The sequence below is a fragment of the Lissotriton vulgaris genome, chromosome 11 (assembly GCF_964263255.1).
Source record: "Lissotriton vulgaris chromosome 11, aLisVul1.2, whole genome shotgun sequence".
Classification (NCBI taxonomy): Eukaryota; Metazoa; Chordata; class Amphibia; order Caudata; family Salamandridae; genus Lissotriton; species Lissotriton vulgaris.
Genome location: NC_141699.1, coordinates 1,089,022,219 through 1,089,031,320, shown reverse-complemented (window position 1 = coordinate 1,089,031,320; position 9,102 = coordinate 1,089,022,219).

Sequence of the window (9,102 nt, the reverse complement as noted above, 5' to 3'; positions counted from 1 at the left end):
ACGCTTTGTTTTGGTCGAGTGCCTGTAGCGCATCGTCAACAATATGGAGGATCGCAGTTTCAGTGCTATGGCCTGTTCTGAATCCTGATTGGCATTCATCAAGCAATGAAAACTTGGTGATGTGTCGGCTTAGTTGGATCTGTACGCATTTTTCAATTAGTTTGGCCAATAGTGGGATGTTGGTCACTGGGCGATAATTGTTTGGGTCTGATCTATCTGCTGTAGGTTTTTTGATTAGGGGGACAACTTGACCTGTTTTTAGGCAGTCAGGGAGGATCCCTTGTGAAAGTAAAGCATTTATAATTTCGGTCCATATCGGAATCAGGACGTGATTGATTTCTTTTACACATTTTGCAGGAAGGGGATCTTGATAGTGATTGTTTGGTTTCATTTTAGAAAGCGTTTTGGCGATACTGTGCTGATCATACAATTCGAACGTGTCCCAGCTTGCCTCATTTTTTGTTCTGGTAATCTCCATTGTTGCGGCGATATCCAACGTAAGCATTGGTTCAGTGGGATTGTTTGCCACAGCGTCTTTGAGCTCAACTTCAAGAGATTTCGCCTTCTCAGTGAAAAATGTAGCAAATTCTCCGCAATTTAGGGGTGTTTTTGAGTTCTCAAGGGCAGATTTGGCTAATTTGTTTGATTGTTGCTTTAGGATTTCAAAGAGTTTTCGTGGTCTGTTTTTAGCCCTCTCCAGTTCTGACCGTATGAATTCCTGTTTTGATTTGATGATCATTTTATTATAATGGCCTCTGACTTCTCTGAGTGCTTTCAGCTCTGAGGATGATGGGTGTTGTCTCCATTTTCTTTCGGCCATTCTCAATTTACGCCTTTCTTCATTTAGTGATTCATTAAACCATGGATTTTTAGTCTTTTCCGAGATGTTTTTCAGTTTTAATGGCATGGTGTTATTTACGATAGTTTCGACCGATGTTAAATAGTGTTCGGTCAATTCGTTTACGTTCTGCAAGTTGTTATGAGTTTTTAGGTCTCTTTCACACCTTTCCACTAAAAGCTCTACGTTTGCATCTCTTGTGTCTCTTGCCCATTTTTTGGTCCTGATGGGTTGTCTTGTTGTGCCTTTTTCCATTATAGGTAACGTGAATATAATGGCCTGATGATCCGACCAATCACATGGTGTTATAGATTGTATTGCTGCATCGTTATTTCGCGCAATAATCCAGTCTAGTGTCGCTCCTTTCGAGTGTGTGGGTTGTGTGCATAGTTGAGTAAGGTTTAGTTCGGCGAGGAAATCTTTCAGCGATTTGACCAGTTTGTCGTTGTGGTCCTCCCAATGTAGGTTGAAGTCGCCAAGAAATATATTCTTTGCGCCGTCATTAGAGTTAGTCGTTATGATCTCCATTAGCTCCTCTGTAAACTTTTCGCTGTCTCCTGGTGGATGATAAAACGAGTGGAGGTTGAAACTTTGTTTGGTAGCTGTTCTGAAGTTGAGACCTAGGTATTCACTTGATTCTAGGGGTTCGGCTTGGGTTTGTTTGACCTCGATCTCGGATCTGTGAATGCAGGCTATGCCTCCTCCTAACTTTATAGGTCTATCGAGTCTCAAAATGTTGTACTGGGGAGGTACTAGGAGATCCATGATAGGTGATGAGGATTCCGTCAGCCAAGTTTCAGTAAGAACTGCTACATCAATGTCCTTGTTGATGATGAGGTCAGCTATATCCGATGCATGTTTCGATGCCGACCGACAGTTGAGCAGAAGACATGTCAACGGTTTTTCTTTGTTGCTGAGGTTTACATTCATGTTCTCTGTGGCTGTTAGCTGTACATGTTGAAGATTGTAAGGATTAGCTGTTCTAACATTCTTTCTCGATGTTCTGTTTGAGTCGAGTGGTACTGTTTCGATTCTTTCTTCTCTCTCGTGTTCCAGAGTTTCATACGATCGAGTCAAGGCCAGAGTTTCCTCCTTTGATACAGGTTTTGCCCTATTCGGTCTGTTGTCATTATGATTCAAATGCCAGATCGTTTCGTTACTCTTTCTTTGTGAACGGTGTATCACGTTTTGGATGTGCGTGACCTTGGAGTGAATGCTCGTCATCATCTCCTCGATTTTGACTATTGCTAGTGAGGTATTTAAAGTGATTTGTGCCATCTTGGTTACAGATTTCTGGAGCATTTGAACATCTTTCCTGTTCTGATATGACTTCTTAGGGTGGGCAGCTCTATTGTTCCGGGGTTTATACTTTGCTCTTCTCTTTATTGGCTCGGTTCGTAGTTCTGTATCCCTTTCATTTGAAGCCCATGTTTGATCGTTCTTTCCGTTACTGCTGGGAGTGTCATCCTTGCTCGCTCCATTAAGTGTGGTCATGGGTGCGTTTGTGGGAGAACGTCTGCATGGTGTTGGTGTTATGCTCCCGGGAGGTGTGGGGGGGCTGATAGCTTCCACATCATCCACTTCTTGGTTGTCCTGGGACATTATTCTCGCGATCGATGTATGCTCTACCAGGGAGGCTTCTTGGTTCCTAGGCGAAGACGACACTTCTCTTTGGGGCCGGTTCTGTTCATTGTTCGTTTGAATGAGAAAGCTCTCCGTTCTTTCTGTTGTGATCTCTAACTTATGCCTTGCTATTTCAGGTCTATCATCTCGTACCGAGCTTTGGGCACGGTGTCCCCTATATGTAATGATTCCACTGTTGCTATCATTAGCGGCAGGAGTGTCTCCTGATGGGATCTGGTGTAAAGGAAGTCTTGGGTCTTCTAGAGAGTCTTTCATTGTTTGGAATATCTTGGCAAATTTCTCCAGTTCTCTGTTTGCTGCTTGAATCAGCACTATACCCGATTTATAGATGGTAATACTTAGTTCTGCTCTGCATCTATATGATGGTGATGTCATCATTTTTATGCCATGAGGGATGTTTGTGGTCGTTTTTATGGCAAGTGTCCTTGTGAAGATGTCTCGCCATTTTGTTGTTTTGTTCGTGTGGAATATGAGGTCATTCATTGAAGCGCCATTGGTTATATTGAAATATAGGTCTGTAAACAGTGTGTCTTGGTTTTTTCTTAGGGTGTCGTGTTTAAACTTTTTAGCTGCATTCTTGGATAGGTTAGGTGGGTATTTTATAGTCTGCGCTATCGAGCCTACCGTCTCTAGGTGTCGCCCGCTCATACTAGCACTGTGTAACACGTCTTCAGGTGACTCTTTCCTCAGATTACTCCAAGGTAAAAGGTAGCAAGTCTTCACGTGACTCTTACCTCTGCTTGTTTCATGTAATTGTGCTGCCGATGATGCTTTTGTACCCCTTCTGTGTTTACTTTCTGTATTCAGTTATCAGTTTCTATGTGTGCTGCACAACACAGTATACATGGAAACATCAGAAACCAGGAGATATAAAGCATTTTTCCTCGTTTCGCCTGTTTAAGAACAGCTTTTCCCTTGTCTTAATTTTGGCGCTGCCTCCTATCTATGCCACCCTTGTAAATAGTCAAAATCAATGGGTGTTGTGGTGAACACCCATTGCCCTCCCCTTTCACGTTAAGTGTAGCATGAAAGGGTGCCTTATTAACGAGGCAGTGCTAAGCCACGTGGCTTAACGCTGCCTCGTAAATGAGGCAAAGCCGCTATCGCCACCGCAACGTCTGAAAAAGTAAAGTTGCGGTGGCGATAGGGAATTGTATATATACCCCCAGGTATTTACAAAATTGGGTGTCAAATAGTGAAAGGCTTTCTTTTCTGGTTGTTGTAGGCCTTGCGCCTTAACGTAGAGGTTACAGCATTGCCAAATGAAACGCATCTTGGCCCTCGGGTTACACTAATGCTTTTCCGATAAAGATCTACATCCCCACATGCTGTGATATTTATCACACCAATCAAATGGGCATCTCAGCTGATAACATGTTCTGTCAGGTTAACACCTGGTTTTATCCGCACTCTCCGGCTGTTAGAGGGAAGGGAGGTTCCATTAAGACTTACGCCTTATTGAGCCTGCATTGACATGCATGGAAAGTACTGTGGGCCTCATTTATGAGGTTTTACCATAGGGCCTTCCTGCTGCTCTGCCCTACAGTAAAAGAAAAGGGCAGGAACGTACCGTATCTATCAGCTACAACGCATTCCTGTCCTTTTCCCCTGCAGTGGCGCACAATGGGCAGCTGTGCGGCATCGCAGGATCCTTTGTACTATCGCGCAAGGGTGCCTGCATTGCAGGGAGGATTATTTCTGTGGAGGAAGGGAAACCTTCCTGCCCATCAGATGAGGCTTTTCCCTCTTTCTATGTGTGCTGCAGAGTGTTACTGGAATCTCCTGCTTATTTGATTTCCAGACTTCAGAGCATCCAGGCGGCAGCAGCAAAAATGGCACTTTCCCGAGGACGAAGATCCTCCACCACGCTTGCACTGGCAGAACTACACTGGCTGCCCCTACATCAGAGGATCCTCTTCAAATCTCTATGCACTGTCTTCAAGGCAGTGCATGGGATGGGCCCCTTACCATTACAAAATAAATTTAAATGGTATGAACCCACTCGGACCCTTCGATCCTCCTCCACTAATCTCATCAGTATACCTAGGATCAGGAAAGCCATCCATGGTGGCAGAGCCTTTAGTATAGCGGCAGCCCATCTCTGGAATAGCCTCCCTATTGCTATTAGGAAAACAGGCGAACTGATGGCATTTCGAAAAAAGGTAAAGACATGGCTCTTCCCCAAAGTTTAATTACCCCAGAAGCAAACTGATCACCCATCCTACTCGTGATGCACATCTGTTTCAGTTATACTCTCACAGCGCCAGGATGCCCGTAGGGTTGCAGAGCGCTTTATAAATACCATAAATAAATAAAGAAATAAATGCAGCACACCGTAGAATAAGGAAAACGAGGCGAATCAAAGATATTTCTCTTCCATGTGCCTCCCTTACGCCTCCCCTGGGGAGAGGTACGTTTTTGGTGCAGTTGCAGATTTACGATTTCTTGTAAATCTGGGACATCGTCAATGAGCCATGGATGTTGCTGGGAACACCCCCAGCAACACCCATTGCATTCCCCTTTAACGCAGAAAACTTCATTAAACGAAACGATATTTACGAGGCAGCATTATGCCGAAAAAAAGTGGCTTAGTGCTATCTGGTAGATATGGAGCAGTGACGTTCCGGCGGCACAAAGGTTCTCATAAACGAAGCCCTGTCTCTTTAATCATTATCGGTGCATTATTGCAGGAGCGCAACTCTCTGGACATAACCCTTAAAAGACGTCAGAATATTTAATTACCGTTTTGCCACTTGGACTCCATTCTGTGCGTGCTGGAGCGGGACTGGTGTGTTAATGTCCACCAGTCTCCTGTATAAACACTTTCTGGTCAGTAGCAGCCGGTGGTGGGAGTGCTGCGGGGCTGGAACAGGGTGGGGTGTAGTAAACTATGGAATACTGCCCAATGGAGGTAAGTAAACAAATAAATAAATAAAATGAATTTCATTGCGTGCACTGCATCGCCAAATGCAATGTGGCCGCTACTACCTGGCATGCTCCAGGATTTGAAGACACCTCGGTTCTCTTCATACTTCACCCGAGACCAGGCTGCTACCATGGAATAAGCTCCCGCAGGCAGTGGGCCTGAATGTCTGCAAAGCAAATGTGTGGAGCTCCGCAGCCGAAGTTGTGAGAGTATGCCTGGTTCCCAGTAGCAGACTGCTATGTAGGAGCAGTGGCGGTCAGTGCAGGTAACAGTGGTGAGGCTGTGTAAGGGGGGATTCCGAGGGAGGATGCTGAGGGAAAATTAAATAAATAAATAATTACCTGCACCTGTTACCTGCACGGACCGCGGCTGTGTAGGAGTGTATACTGCTGAGAAGGGTCTTAAGCAGGTAGGAGAGAAAGATAGGGACCAACCCCCACAGTCGTCACATCCTCATAATAGAGGACAGCTTATGAGCCAGCTGATGCTCAGCTTCTGAGCTATTATTTTCACAAAAAATATCCTGGCCACAAACCAGATTGAAGGAACCCACCGGTTTCATGTGGGTGTTTTTCACATTGTGCTTTCTTAGCTGGCTCTAAAAGTCTGTCAAGTTGCGGATGTTTATAATTGACTCACAATAAGGTTCAGCCTGGCATGTCTGTCAAGCGGCCACAATATGTCAAGTTCCACTGCACTCTATAAGCACTTTTATGGCACTTTTGATGAATACAGCACTTATGCCAAGTTTCATCTTATAACCAACACAATGCAAGCTGCTCTAATGCACTACTGTGACACTACACTCAATCTAGGTTTTTCTTGGCTTTCTACGACTTGTCGATCTATTTATTCCAATATAAACCCAGGATTTTAAGGGCCAGAATGCAGAAAACAACTGTATTTGTAGACCTACTCACACTCATTACATCAAAAAATGTAAGTGCTGATCAGCTCAAAGTGTTTGCTTATTTCTATAAAGCGTTATGTTTTTTTCACTTACTCTATGCAAACAACATTCCTTCAATTAAGTGGTGGGGGCAGGGGGCGCTCAGTGAGCTGAATGTGTCTGCTGCTATATACAGTGATGGAAAGTTCACTCATTCAAATCCCAGCAAGGCCAACTCAACCTTATACCCTTCCAAGGTTGCTGCAATTACATTTTGTGATAGTAACATCTTTTATTTTCAGCACTTAGAAAGGCATGAGTATGGTATGATACACTATAAAACACACAATTACATTATTATTTTATTTCTAATACTACATGGCAAAATATATATATTTTTTTACAAAAGTAATTCCATTGTCCTCCCAAACGTTGCCTACTAAACTTCTCAACTGTTAAAAGGAATGCTATGCTCCTGTCCACTTTTCAGGGCAAAAATTCTGCAGTTAAAGTTGTTCTCACTGGCACATTACTTCCAAACCTTGTGTATTCGTGGCTCTAAATTAAACATTAATGCTCCCTTTAGAAGACTTGTAGATTGTTTATTCTGTGGCCAGAAACATTCTCAGAACAATCACAGCATTATTTGGGACAAGGTTGGTGATCTAGCATAAGCAGGTAAGGATGTTTGCAGCACGTGTAAGGCTGTCTTTACACTGCTACAGTAGCAAAATATAGAAATGAGCGTAAATTGTTTTACTACGCTTTTTTCTACAGATAAAATGTGTCACTCAAAGTGACACACATAAATAATTAAAATGTCACACATAAGCACACAACAATCATGGAAATGTCCACACAAGGAAACTTGGCAGCTATGAGGGTCGTTTTATGTCCAACACGCTGTGCTCTTGAGAAGTGTGGTGTGTCACTTGACCAAAGGTGTGTTTTTAAGGCCAACTCTTGCAGGCCACAGATTACTCCAAAAAAGTGATGTGTTGTCAATCGCTGTTGCAGGCTGAACATGTATATGAGATGTAAAATGCTTGCTTAATTCACATGATAAAAGATGAGCTGGTATAAAAACAAAGGGGCATATTATCAAGGAACGGCGTTAAAATTATTGCTGCTTTAGCAGCAGGAAACTGCCCCTAAAGCTGCCATAAGGGGCTTTATAATATGCCCTTGTGAATTCCCATAGAAGTCCAGGTTCTGGTGTGAATGACATCAAACGTGGGCTTCTATGGGAATTCACAATGGCATATTATCAAACCCCTTCGCTGCTTTACGGCAGTTTTCTGCCTTTAAAGCGGCGATAATGTTATCGCCGTTCTTGATAATATGGCCTAAAATGCGGATGCGCTGGCTACGCTAATGAGTGTGCTGACCTCACAATTCGCAAGAACCGGTTTGTCAAACACTTAGCATAACTCAAAAACAATGGGTGTCAATATGTGGGTGGTAATGACAAGACGACTCAGTAGACTTGCATTTCTTACCGCCCGGGGGTGTGTAATACCTTTTTATTTGACATGGAATTCTTTGTGCTGATGATATTAGTCTGTCTCTGTACAAATCCCCAGCTAAGGTTTTTCCACTGTGGGTGATCTGAATTCAGCAGCAAGTTGTTGGGTGCTTCTCAGCTTGTGTGTTAACAGTCTCATTGTCGGTTTGCATCTGAAGGTATTGTATGTGCTCTTAGCAGGACCATGGATGATCGATCCTTCCACAGCATGTGCTGCATAATTATGTCAGGGGCGGTGTATTTATTGGGATGTGTGTCTGAGAGCGTGTGTGTGACTTTGATTTCTGTGGGAGACTGTCCCTGCTGGGTGTTCTTTCTGCAGAGTCTGACTGGTCTAAGACTACAGGTCAACCTGGAAGTGCCGGATGAGCTGGTCCGACAGGTCAGTGTGTGAGGCCTTTTTGGGCTGCATGTTGGCCTGTATTGTATGTTGCTGCTGCCTGAATTCGTGTTTATTGTTGTTTCCCTGAAACTATTACCACAAACATTGACTACAGCAAAAACACAAAAGCATGCAATCTACCATACCGTGAGATAACTATACACCTAACCATGTCTTTACAAGTTCAAATTTGCATCGACTTGCAAATGCGGGCCAGTTTTTACCTATAGTGGGCCCCTTTTATTTTGTAGCCTGTGCTGGAGTTTATTTTGTGTTCCAGTCTGTGGTTATACTGTCTAAGCAGCTACCTATGTCATTATCATATGAAATCTCTTTATTGATGTCATAACTGCACTTTCACAATTGCTTTATTAACCATCTTGCTTTCTCAAATTTGCTTGAAATGCCCCATTTGCCCCCTCTTATAAAAAAATATACTTGTGGGGAGAATTCTGCCCCCCCCCCTCCAATGCCCCCTTCTTTTAATGACATTTGGACAAACAAGCAATGCTTGTTTGCCACAGGGCGATCATCCCAAACTTTTACGCCTTACCACTTTCAAATGTCACTAGCCGCCACTGCGGCACCCAAGCCATTCTTATAGTTTGGGGGCCTGGAATAGTATGAATTATCCCCTTGTAAGAGTGTGATAGTTAATAATTGTGTTGGTCTGTAACTGGCAGCGCTGGCACGGGCAACGCGTGGTCCACGCTGCAGTGACCTCCTGACGAAGGCCCAGATACTTCTTTTTTTTACAAATTAAGCACGGGATAATTGCCATCAATTGCCACCGTGTTTGCCCGATGACCCCTCATGATAGGTACTGGCCAGTGGTAGCCTTTGCCATATGTATTAGCAGGCATTAATGAAAGTTATGCGGTATATGCATCAAATCTGA